The 13408-nt window shown below is 39.6% G+C and overlaps 1 protein-coding gene across 1 annotated transcript in view; it reads right to left on the reverse strand.

Moving 5' to 3' along the window:
• SMYD3 (SET and MYND domain containing 3) overlaps positions 1-13408 on the reverse strand; it is a 762780-nt gene that overhangs the window by 115647 nt on the left and 633725 nt on the right. The gene's annotated exons all lie outside the window — the stretch shown is intronic.

Genomic DNA, 13408 nt, shown 5'->3' on the forward strand with positions numbered 1-13408 from the left:
CAATTCCAATTCCCATCAATTGATGGATGGATAAATAAATAAAATATTCATACAATGGAATATTATCCAACAATAAAATAAATGAGAGACTACTACATGCTACAATATGGATGGACCTTGAAAACATTATGCTAATAAAAGAAGGCAATCAAAAAAAGACCATATGTTGTATAATTCCATTTATATGAAATGTCCAAAAGAGGCAAATCCACAGAGACAGAAAGTAGATTAGTGGTTGCACAAGGTGAGGACAGAGCAGGAACTGGGGAGTGACTGCTAATGGGTAAGTTTTCCCTTTTGGGATAATAAAAAAAATGTTCTAAAATTGACTGTGATATTGATTGCACAACTCTGTAGAAAGACGAAAAACCACTGAATTGCATGCTTTAAACTTAGTGAATTGTATTATATGTGAATTATCTCTTAATAAAACTGTGATTTTTAAAAAACCTAAAGGGAAAAGAGGTAAGAAAAAGAATTATTTGCTCGGGGGCCTTCAGATAGCACTTTCATCAAGTCTGTTATCAAGCAAGCTAGGATAAAGGAAGATACATACAACCAGATCCATGTAAACCAACTCCAAGTTCCATAAAAACTAAAAACAAAACAAACAACCTTCCTTCAAAAAGCAATCAAAACAAAAATTTGAGCTTTTATTAAATGCCTACTCTCCCCCTTGGTAAGGAGGTCCTCTATCTTTCTGTTTGCCATTGTATCTCCAGTATCTAGCACAGTGCTGAGCATATGGCAGGTGTTCAATCAATACCTGTTCAGTAAATAACCAAAAAATATGTGTAATGGTACCAGTACTTTACTAATATTGTTCCATTTTATCTTCACATAGTTCTTTTATGTATATAAGATCATTCCTGATGCAATTACACAGGTGGGGAATGGGCACAGGGTACCCCAGGTCAGGCAATGAGAGGGTACCAAGTCTTTAGAATGTTAGAAAATAAAAATAAAACCAACAGAAGGTAGATCTGATTTTTACCACCATTTAATAACTCCAAACAACTTAGAGGTAAAATATTCTTCCCCACCAGGTCAGAGGGCATCTGCTATTCCCTTCCCTGATAGGACACTAAATTTGAAAACCAGATTCAGAGAGATTATGTGACTTGCCCCAAACTCACAAGCATGGAGCCAACTCTTAAAAACCAGGTCTGTTTGATTCTGAAAGGCTGTGTTCCTGTCACATACATCGCTACTTCTTGTAGACATCATTATGAACTCCTTAGCATGTTCGGCAAGTCTTATTCTTAGAAACAAAAAAGTTGGAAAGCTGTACTGTCCAACATAGTAGCTACAAGTGGCTATTACATTTTTTAAAAATATTTTTTTAGTTGTAGATGGACATGATACCTTTATTTTATTTATTTATTTTTATACGGTGCTGAGGATCGAACCTAATGCCTCACACATGCTAGGCAAGTGCTTTACCACTGAGCTATGGCCCCAACCTACTATTTACATTTAGGTTAGTACCATTAAATACAATAAAAAGTCCAACCCCTAAGTTGTCCCAGCCACATTTCAAGAGTTCAACAGCTACAAGTGTTATGATAACCACATTGGACAGCACAGATATTGGGCAGTGCTGTTACCGTGGGGAGTTCTGATGAATAACACTACTTTAAATAAGTTACTCAAAAAGCAGGAAATGCTCAACAGACACTATTCAATCCAGATGTTCCATGTCCACATGACTGCATGGGAGTCAGGAAGGAGAACCACCCTAGGAAGTTGAATCATGGCCAGTGTGGGGTGATAGGAAAGGTGAAGGAGGACATTTTTCACATTACATGCATTTCCCTAGAGATCCTGAGTGTGCCTACTGGGGGGACAGAATGGTCCCTGTGAGAGCACTGCCAGAGGAAGTCTGTGTTGCTAGTGGAGAGGTACAAATCCCTCGGGTGTATTGAGACAGGGGAGAAAAAAACTGAGGTCACTGAGAACCACAGAAGTGAGATCCCAATAGTAGGCGAGGCAGTAGCTGTACACATAAGGAGATGTCAGTGTTGTTGAGTGTGCCCATGAACCTGGGCTTTACGGCCTCTATGCATGTGTGCTAAACACAGACAAAACACAATAAAGTCGTTTTTTAAAAAGATACCATAAGTACATCTTACTTCTAGGAAATTCTAAATCCATACTTAGCTTTTTATACATAAAAAGGCAAAGGTAATCAAATGTCTTTGAGAAAGGAGGTATCAGTCTCCCTCTGAAACCCCACTCAAAGCCAATTTAGTGTCCGTTTGATCACCCTGTTTTCCTTACTCAACAATCACAGTCATTCATAATTAAATGTTTCCATTTTATATTTTGTTACTGGCAGTCAAAACCTTAGGCTCTAGGGAAAAAATCTTGCTTATTCAAAGGAAAGCCAGCCCCATTGACACCTTGATTCTGACCCAGTGAGACTTGTGTCAGGCTTCTGGCCCACAGAAATGTAAAATAATACATTTGTATTGTTTAAGCACCAAATTCAAGATCATTTGACAGAACAGCAGCAAAAATCTAAATACAGGCTCTAACATACCTTCTGTACTACTTCTAACCATTGGAATTTCACACATATCCCTCTCTGTAATTGAAATTAGTTAATTTGATCATTTATTTCATTACCATTTACTAAGAGCCTACTAGGCACTGTTGTAGGCAATGGGATGAGCAGTAAAGAATCAGTCATGGTGTTTACACTTAAGAGATAAAAGGAACACAGGTGACAGAAAACACACACATACACACACACTCACAATCATATTAATTATGGCAAAGAAAAACTACCAAATGAGGAAGATGGATCAAGATTAATAGCACCCAGGAATTTGAAAACAGAGTGATCAGGCAAAGTCTCACTGAGAAGATGATATGTGAGTATAGCTCTGCAGGAGGTGAATGAGTAGGAGATAAGAGGCCTGGGGAGAGGGGACAGAATGCAGTGCTAAGGCAGGAACAAGCTTAAATGTTTCAAGAACAGCATGGAGGCCAATGTGGCCGGAGCTGGTGGGTTGCAGTCACAGGCATTCCTATCTTCCCCACTTCAGTGTAAGCTCTCTAAGCTAAATATAGGCCTTATTCTTCTTTTGCTTCTGCCAAATACCTAGCAAAGTGCTTCGTATGTAACAAATGCCTAGCTAAATGTCTATAGAATCAATCTGGAAGAAGAAAACATATATTTGGTAATTACTTGGAGGTCTCTCATTATGTATCTCAATTATTCCTCACAATATTGTTGGAGTGTATTGATCCCTATAACTTACATATAAGGCACAAGATAGTCCTGAAGCTTAAGAAAAAACTGGTCCAGATGTCCTTCTATGCCTAATTGCCAGAGGTTGGCTGGCTCTAAGCCCATGGCCTCTCCACAAGATTATTTTCATGCAATTTCATTTGTTTTTCTCTGGGGCTTACTTAGAAGGTGAAACCTGTATCTTTTGAGTTAATAAATTCAAAATATTAGGCTGTGGTTGTGGCTCAGTGGTGGAGAGCTTGCCTAGCATGTGTGAGGCTCTGGGTTCCATTCTTAGCACCACATAAAATAAAATAAAGCTATTGTGTCCATCTACAACTAAAATAATAACAATTAAAAAAATAAATTCAAAATATCTTTAATTATGGTCCCTAAGATCTTCCTGGCACTAGCACTTCAAAAAGGATGGTAAGATCCCCCAACGTGTCCTCTCCTGGCAAATCTCATATTTGTCTACCAAGCAGGGTGAACCCATGGCTCAGAACAATTTCATATGGGAATTATATTCACAACTAAATCTGCTACCAGTGAACATAATCTGATTAGTTGTTCTTTGAGATTGACCCTAAGCCTTTATTTACTTAACAGAAGAGCAAGCAGGCTTTGAAATTGCTTTCAAACACTCAGAAACAAACTGTAGCTAGATAAAGCTACTCTCACTGACAACCATCAGCTCCCTGGAGTGCTCCTCTATGGTAAATGTCCTTGCAAACTCAGGTTCCACCTCCCCACCCCAGGGGCTCCTCACATCTCTGCCTGTGGTGGGGTCTGTCTTACCTCTCCCCACACCAAGCTGGAGGAGGACATTCAGCTACATATGTATATGAGCAGGACATGTACACATAAATAGAACAATTACTCAGGGAAACATAATTTAAATCTTCTACTTTTCAATTTGTAAATAAAAGAGTTAATTAATATGTTCTTTTTCATAGTCTCTGAGTTATAAAATTAGTAAATGTATAACCTTGTTTCCATTATTTCTTATCCAAAGACATCAAAGACACTTGCTATCCTTCATGTCAAAGTTATTTTAGGAAAAAAAAAACCTCTTTGAATTTCAGATTCAAATGTAAAAGATTCTTGAACAGGTCAGTCCTGTGGTTTGTTTTTAGAAGGTGGAAAACATTCATTTTATACTTACTTTTTTAAAAAAAAATTTATTCTACTGTGTTATATATGACAGCAGAATGCATTACAATTCATATTATACATATAGAACACAATTGTTCATATCTCTGGTTGTATACAGAGTATATTCACATCATTCGTGTCTTCATCCATGTACTTAGGGTAATGATGTCCATCTCATTCCACCATCGTTTTTACACCCCTTGCTCACTCCCTTCTCCTCCCTCCTCTTTGCCCTGTCTAGAGTTCCCATGCTCCCCTTCCCAACTCCACTACAAATCAGCCTCTTTATATCAGAGAAAACATTCGGCATTTGGTTTTTCGGGATTGGCTAACTTCACTTAGCATTATATTCTCCAACTTATTCATCCATTTACTTGCAAATGCCGTGATTTTATTCTCTTTTATTGCTGAGTAATATTCCATTGTGTATATATGCCACATTTTCTTTATCCATTCATCTACTGAAGGGCATCTAGATTGGTTCCACAGTTTAGCTACTGTGAGTTATGCTGCAATAAACATTGATGTGGCTGCGTCCCTGTAGTATGCTGTTTTTAAGTCCTTTGGGTATAAACTGAGAAGTGGGAGAGCTGGGTCAAATGGTGGTTCCATTCCAAGTTTTTCAAGGAATTTCCATACTGCTTTCTAGATTGGCTGCACCAATTCGCAGTCCCACTAGCAATGTATGAGTGTGCCTTTGTCCCCACATCCTCGCCAAAACTTATTGTTGTTTGTATTCTTAGTAGCTGCCATTCTGATTGGAATGAGATGAAAATATTAGTTTTGATTTACATTTCTCTAATAGCTAGAGATGTTGAACATTTTATCATATATTTGTTGACTGACTGTATATTACCTTCTGAGAAGTGTCAGTTCAGTTCCTCGGCCCATTTATTGATTGGGTTATTTGTTTTTTTGGTGTTTAGCTTTTTGAGTTCTTTATATACCCTAGAGATTAGTGCTCTATCTGATGTGCATGTGGTAAAAATTTGCTCCCAAGCTGTAGGCTCTCTATTCACCTCACTGATTGTTTCTTTTGCTGAGAAGAAGCTTTTAAGTTTGAATCCATCCCATTTATTAATTCTTGATTTTAATTCTTGCGCTACAGGAATCTTATTAAGGAAGTAGGGGTCTAATCTGATATGATGGAGATTTGAGCCTACTTTTTCTTCTATTAGTTGCAGGGTCTCTGGTTTAATTTCTAGGTCCATGATCCACTTTGAGTTAAGTTAAGAGAGTTGTTGCTTATGAATTTCCAGTTATCCCAGTACCATTTATTGAAGAGGCTATCTTTTCTCCAATGTATGTTTTTGGCACTTTTGTCTAATATAAGATAACTTAATTATGTGTCCTCTATTCTGTACCACAGGTGTACCAGTTATTTTGGTGCCAATACCAGGCTGTGTTGTTACTATTGCTCTGTAGTATAGTTTAAGGTCTGGTATAGTGATGCCACCTGTTTCACTCTTCTTGCTAAGGATTGCTTTATCTATTCTGGGTCTCTTATTTTTCCAGATGAATTTCATGACTACTTTTTCTATTTCTATAAGAAATGTTATTGGGATTTTGATTGGAATTGCATAAAATCTGTATAATTCTTTTGGTAGTATGGTCATTTTGACAATATTAATTCTGCTTGTCCAAGAACAAGGGAGATCTTTCCATCTTCTAAGGTCTTCTTTAATTTCTTTCTTTAGCATTCTTCAGTTTTTGTTGTAGAGGTCTTTCACCTCTTATGTTAGGTTGATTCCCAAGTATTTTTTGGCGCTATTATAAATGGGTTAGTTTTCCTCATTTCCCTTACACAGAATTTGTTTCTGATATACAGAAATGCCTTTGATTTATGGATGTTGATTTTGTATCCTGCTACTTTGCTGAATTCATTCACTAGTTCTCAAAGTTTTCCAGAAGAATTTTTTGGGTCTTCTAGGTATAAAATCATATTGTCAGCAAATTTAAAACATAAAATGTACTACTGTGGGATGTAGCTCAGTGGGTTCTATCTCCAGTATCACAAAAAGAAAAAAACAAAGCAAACTATTATTTTTTTTATAAATAATAAAAATAATTCAGAATACAAGCTGTGGTACATGCCTGTAATCCAGGAGGCTGAGGCAGGAGGATTGTGAGATCAAAGCCAGCTTCAGCAATTTAGCAAGAGTCTAAGCAACATAGCAAGACCCTCTCTCTAAATAAAATATAAAATGGGCTGGGGATGTGGCTCAGTGGTTGAATGCCCCTGGATTCAATACTTAATGCCCCCCCCAAAAAAAAAAAAAAGAATATAAGTTGAAGGATTCCTGAGAAAGTTCACTCTCCTGAGAAGGATCAAGAGAAATCAGAGTGTACTAGTTCTGGCCCCAGCAGCACCTTTGCCTGTACCTGCTAAATGTCCCCAGGAAAGCCTTTCTCTTCCTGGCTCTCAGGTTCCTCATCTCCAAAATGAGATTGATATTCCTTATGCTTAATCATTCTAGAGACTTAAGCAGTATAGAACCTATTTAGCTTCACCTCTAGTGACCACACTCTTGTATGGCTCCAGAAAAGTCTGTAAACAACAAGGCTTAATTTTAAACAGTAGCAACATGATAAGTTTGCTTAGGCCAAGCTGTGCCAGCTGTTCTCAGGTAAGGCTAATCTCCTTATTTTTTCCCTTTTCTCTCTGAGCACTCAAGCTCCTTTCACACCTACTCCCAATCCATTCATCCCACTCCTTAACCCTCACAGCTCCACCCTGCACTCCACCCATGCCTATCTGTCTCACTCTTGACTTACCTACTTTTCCAACTGGAACTCTTTCCCTGTGGATTCTGTCAGGAATGGCACTGCCATTTCCACCTCTTCCTGGGGTCACCACTCACCCCCTTACTGCTTTGGCTTTCTTCCCATTTGTCCTTTTAGGACTCAACCCCCAATTCAGGGGCCATCAGGAAAGTTCTAACCACATAAAAGTCTCTCTGGGTTAGTCTGGCCCTTCTGAGCCACAGTAGCCATTCAGCAACCTCTTCCAGCACAGAGATGTCATTAATTATCTACCTGATTGTCTCCCCAACTAGCCCCAGAACTCTCAGAAGGACCTCAAGCTAATCATACTTATACACCCAGTGCCAGGCAAGTTTCTCAGTAAACATTTGACAATAGGGAGAATGAGCAAGGAGAGATAAGTGATCTTCCACAATCCATGAGTAACAGTGTTATAAGATCAAAACACTTAATTCCACAACATCAATGAGAATTCCAACCAGGAAAACTCAGAGTTGTTCTTTTCACATCACACTTCTACTTCGACTTGTTTCTAATATTACAACACCATGATTATGTTGGAAAACAATCCTGTTGTAGCTGTAGGGTATTTGCCAAATGCCCAGACTCTGGTCATGATTTAGAACTTAAATGTGACCCCCTCTCCCAGCACAAGAAATCCCACACTAGCTTAGGATCCATGCTCTCTGACAACAGCACCAAGGGCTTTTTGAGGAGTGAGCTAAGTTAACTCCCGTGGCTTCTACCTCAGATATTATCCTAAGTCTCACGTGGCTCTCTTGGTCAAGAGGTCCCTGGCTACATGTATCCTGAATGGATCAGTGAAGCCATCTACAGTTCCTCATACATAACTGCTAAATCAATACTCTGCAGGGTAATTTCTTTTAACTGTAAAAATAGGTACCAGATGATATGAGATAATCTTACCACCACATAAAAGGGTGTCAGTCAACACAATTACATTCAATTGGCCAAATGCTTCCTTTGGGTTTCAGAGTAGGGAGTATACCTCCAGGTGCCAGTAGTTACTGTGAATTAGCCAAGTTTGTTCAATAGGCAAGGCTGGAATGCAGCAAGCCTGCCCGAGCACACTGCTGGGAAAGTGACCACTGGCTTCATCAGGTTGCATCGGATGCACTCATCCAGATCCACCTTGCATCTGGAACACTCAAACAGATGTGTTCATTTGGCTCACAAGCATTTGATGTTGCAACTCTTGCACTGGGCTAATTTCAGATGGTTCTCATTAAAAAGAAAAGAAAAAGAAGAAAGGCAATCTGCTTTCCAGTACTTCCTGTTACCCAATCCTCATGCAAACTCTAATTAAATTGGACTGGAGAGAGATGAGTATAGGATGGGAAATAAAATTAATGAACATTTATAAACTTTTCCAGTAATTCAATAATTCTTGCATCTTAAAAGGAGGAAAGGGCTTATGTGGTTTTTTTTTTTTTCAAGTAGAATGAGGTGCCTGCACTCAGGAGAAAGATTAGGAAGAGCTGAAGTTCAAAATCATGAAGGAAACAAAGTTTAACTTGTAGTGTCTTTGCAGTCCTCTGGTTCATGGATAATATACTAGGACTAACAGATTAATATATAACATCATTCAGAACCTTTATGATTAACAGGAAACATCTCTCTGGAACCAATTTCCATTTCCTTTGGCAAAAACAACTGAAAGCAGTTCAGATTTAACTTGAGGGGAAAATGGGTCTTTCATAAAGTGGAAAAATAGTGGCTAAAAAGAGAGCATTCACTATTGTATCAACTGCAAACCAGTCAATGGGTATAATAGGCACTACAGGCGGGAGAAGAAGGAAAAAGAAGAAATATTCTCAACTTGCAGCTTGATTAAATTTTCATATGTTCTAATTAGCAATTAATGAGCAAATGCATGCAATGATTAGGAGAACTGGTGAACACACTGGGTTTAAAGTCATAAGATGTGAATTAGAATCTTTGCTCCATAACTGTGTGACCCTGGCAAGTCAGTCAACTTCCCTGACATCTCTTCAGTGGAAATAATCTTCTGAGTAGATGCCCCTTCTAATCTTTTCCTTTGTACCTTTCTAGAAATACTAATGTCATGAATGGCACAATGGTCTGAATTTTGAATTCCTACTGTAGAGGGCAAGAGGCCAACAGAGGCTGACTAGAGTCATCTTTGCTTGGTGAGAAGGAGAAAAGCAGGCTTATTCTAGAGCAGGAGGGAGACAATTGCAAAGTAGTCAAGAACCAACGATGCCATGCCCCACAGTTCTGCATGTTCCATTCCCTTTGCCTGGAAGGCTCTTCTTCAACTAACCCATCCAACAAACTCATCCACCAAGAACCAGAACAAAGACATCTACAGGCACACTTTCCACTGGGCTCCATGCTTGCTTTACTATCTTGTTGCAATGAGAATAACTGTGATGCAGATGAAAAGACATCATCCAAGTGCTTCTTATCAGTCTGCAGATTAATATAAAATTGCTTTGCACAGGTTACTTTTTCACCTATTTCATGAAATTGTGAGATCTCCAGGCCTGTAATAGATGCCCACAAGAAGGAGGTAGCAGAACTCTGAACTCTGGGTTCAATCAACTATTTACCCCCTTAAGAGCCCTAGTTCCAGGCCCCCCCTCCATTCCCTTTCCTGTCTGGCGCCAGAACAGAGTCCTCTACAGCCTTCTTCTTTTTCTCCAGGTGGCTCAGTCCTATTCCTGCCTTGGATCTCACTGAAGAACACTTGTGGGCAACTGGGGACACTAAGCCCCACCCAAAGAGATGTTGAGAAGAAGTACCCACAAAACAACTGGAGCCATTAGCAGTACAGTTGTTTAATCACCACTTGACTTTAAGCTCCCACTGCAACTGTCAGCCTTGCCAAAGGCCCATTTGGCTTTATCTCTCAGGTAGAAACAGGGTTCTATTGCAAATGCAAATTTCTACAAGGACATGTATGCAACCCAACTGCAGGTTCAAGGCTAAAATTTCAGCCACAGACTTGCCAGAAGGAAGGGGAATGTCCCCTTCATGACCTGAGAAAGGGATAAGAATCTTACAAGTGTGAAATCAGAACTTCTAGAACCACCAAAAACCTTTTCCAGCTACAACCTCAACACCTTCCCTCTCTCTGTGCTGGTATTCCCATCATGCTGAATAAAACTGCTTCTCAGAGAAATAAGCTCATTTGCTCACATAAAATCAAGTCAATTAGAATTAAAAAACAGTTAGCATCTATACAGGTAGGAAGTTTGAGAGCCTACCCGTGTCAGTGGTGCTGGCTGCAGCATTTTGAAGGAAACTGGCATGGCTGGCTGATACACAAAGGCAGCTGAACACTACATGAAGACATTTAGGAAGGAGACATCTCCTTGCACCCTCCCCCATTCCAGGAAGACGTGTTCCTGAGAACATATAATGGGGATTATAGGAAGCAGAAGGCTACTGGTGCAGCTTGCAAAAGCACATACAAGCGAATTCTTTTCACATTTGTGGAGAGACTATCAAATGGATGGTTATGCAGCTGTAAACTCATACAACCCCTGGCAGAGTCCTGCCAATCTCATTATGTAAACATCACGAGGTGGGAGGTTTGAAACGCTGGGAAAAATGCAAAGATTTTAAAGGAAAATCATTCTAATGGCAAAAGCTATTAAGATAAAGTATACCCCCAAATTTCAGGGTAGGATTTGTTTTAATAGAAACCAAAACCGCAGCTCTCATCTCCTCTAGTCTGCCACACCTCCATCTTTTATTTTCTTCTCTGGAACCAGTTGCTTTTACTCTCCTCTGCAAACAGAGAAGAAAATGCTTTAATCAGCAGAAGAGATTCAAGTTAGGTTTAAAAGGCAATGTCCAGATAGCAAAGGTTAGGACAACTTAGATACGGTTGCTTCAGAAGCTTTTAAAAATAGGACAAACAACAGTGTGGTTGGGGTTCCATGCTCCAAGTGTATGGAGTATGTGGCAGGCGACACCATGAAAGTGGAGTTGAGCCACCTGGACCCTAATCCCAGCTCTGCTGCTGGCCAGTTTGAGACCCAGAGGCTAACGGTGCCTCCTTGCTCAGCTTCCCCAGGTGAGAACTTGATTAAGGTTACCATGGAGATAGAAACTAATCATGACACTCCATTAGTCACCTATGTAGAAGGTGTCTGCTGTGCATGAGGAGAAACCTGAAATTCTGATAGGAGAGACTTTGGGATTTGTGGCTGTACAAACAAATTGTAAACCCCTTCATTCCTTTATATATTTTCCCTTCATTCTGTTCTCAGTTTTCTCATATATATACTACACAAATTGAAGCACAGAGTATGCAGGACTGAACAAAAACCATACCCAACACAGTACTGCACTCAGCCAACCCAAGACTTTGACAATGATTGCTTAATTCATAGATTCCCTCTAACCTTTGTATGTATAATGATTACCATGGGCAACATTCCAAACTCAGGCGAGTACATAGTATTTGCTTATCTGCTAAAGCAAGCACATCAGATTATTTAATCTGTGGTTCTATACCAAGTTAGAATGGTTCAGTCAGAGTCCACACCAACAATTTCAGATAACAAGTCCTGGGATATGAGTCTAGACATACTTTTAAAGAAGGAAAACAAAGGGGTAACTAAAGGAAATTATTTAATTTGACATCAGAACCTGACTCTTACCATCAGTTAATGTAGTTTCCAATAGCTTTCCCCAGTTTTTCAGAGTTGGATCACACAAATTCCCTAGGTCTTACTACTGCTTACTAAGGCAGAATATCCAAAATTTAATAAGGACCTTATCAGACATCATGTGTCAAATTTGAGGGAAGGAATTAATATTGCAGCCTTACTTTTCAAAAAAGAACCTATAATGCTATTTTTGTCTCCCAGCAAAAAAAAGCCAGGGTTCCCTCAATTATTACAAAACAATTCTGTAGCCCGTGAATTAATCCACATAGAGACCCCCTTTCTGGAGCCTGGGACATGGGTCATTCCAGTGGGCAATGGCTCCTGGGCTAAAGATCTGGCAGGGCGACTGCTCCTTTCCCAGGTTTGGGAGGAGTAGGCAGGTGATCAGATTGCATGGTATAGTTCTTTTCACCCTGCCTTATACCCATGAGAGATCCTGCACAAAATCAACAAGACTCAGATGCTCTTCCTGGCAATTGTGCATCCCACGGAAGCAAAGTACTGGCTGACTGCAGGCCGAGCCTTCCCCCTGGCGCCCCACCAACAGAAAGCACATGTCTGCGTTTTATATTCCAGTAAACTGGAGCCTGGCTCTCAGCCAGGGGACCTCTTTGTAATGTCAAAGATAAAAGCACTGGCCATGTTTGGCACCCTGCCCCCACCTCCATTCTCTTGTAACCATCTCATAAACCAAGCATGCGTTACTGTTAACAGAGTCTTCCAGACAGAGGTCTGATGGAGCTTCATAAACATTACCAGATGATGAGCAGAGGTATCCCCACTTCACAGGAAGAGAAAGAGGTTCAGGGAGGGCAAGTGATTTCACACAGAACCCAGCATACTAGAAATCATGGGGAGAATTAAAAGTATATGCTCAAATATAACATCAGAATATTCCTATTCCCAAGAAACTGCTCACCATGCCAGAATCCCAGACACCTTTCATTAGAACCCATCATGCTAGAAACATCAAGCCTCAAATCTGCTCCAAACAGTACAGGTATAGTTATAATCAGAGTATTGATATCTAAAAAGGTCCTTATTATATTTTGGGTGTCTACAACAGCATTTAGGATATACAAGATGACATGATTCTCTCTTCCCCCAATGTTCTCTGTGTGCCCCCTGGAAGGTTATGATGCCAACCACAGAGGATTTATGAAATAATTACCTCTTGATCCGTTTTTGTTTTCTTTTAGGGTTATATTCTTTATGGATCAAAATTACATAGCTTTAGCAATTGCCTTTAACATTTCTGTTTATTATCTAACTTTCTAGATTACTTTGGAAATAAGATCTTAATGTTAGTAAATGTTCATAAACTAGAACATGTAGAGGTTTCTTTTCTTGAAGTAAACAAATATAAAAATCTGTCTTTGTGCAAGAACAGGGGGTAGACAGGGCCTCAGTCAGAAGGCTTACTATGAGAAGAACTCAGTTTCTTATCACAAATGGGAACTGGATTGTTCTGGATCTGCTTATTTTTATATATCAGAGGCTTTCATTCACTCCGGGAGGCTGCAGTGGGCTTACTTCCTCTCCCACCCTGCCAATAATGCACTAACACTTGGACACCCACCTTCACACTCAT

This window comes from Spermophilus citellus, assembly GCF_964194105.1.
Source record: "Spermophilus citellus genome assembly, chromosome: 6".
In the NCBI taxonomy this organism is placed as follows: domain Eukaryota; kingdom Metazoa; phylum Chordata; class Mammalia; order Rodentia; family Sciuridae; genus Spermophilus; species Spermophilus citellus.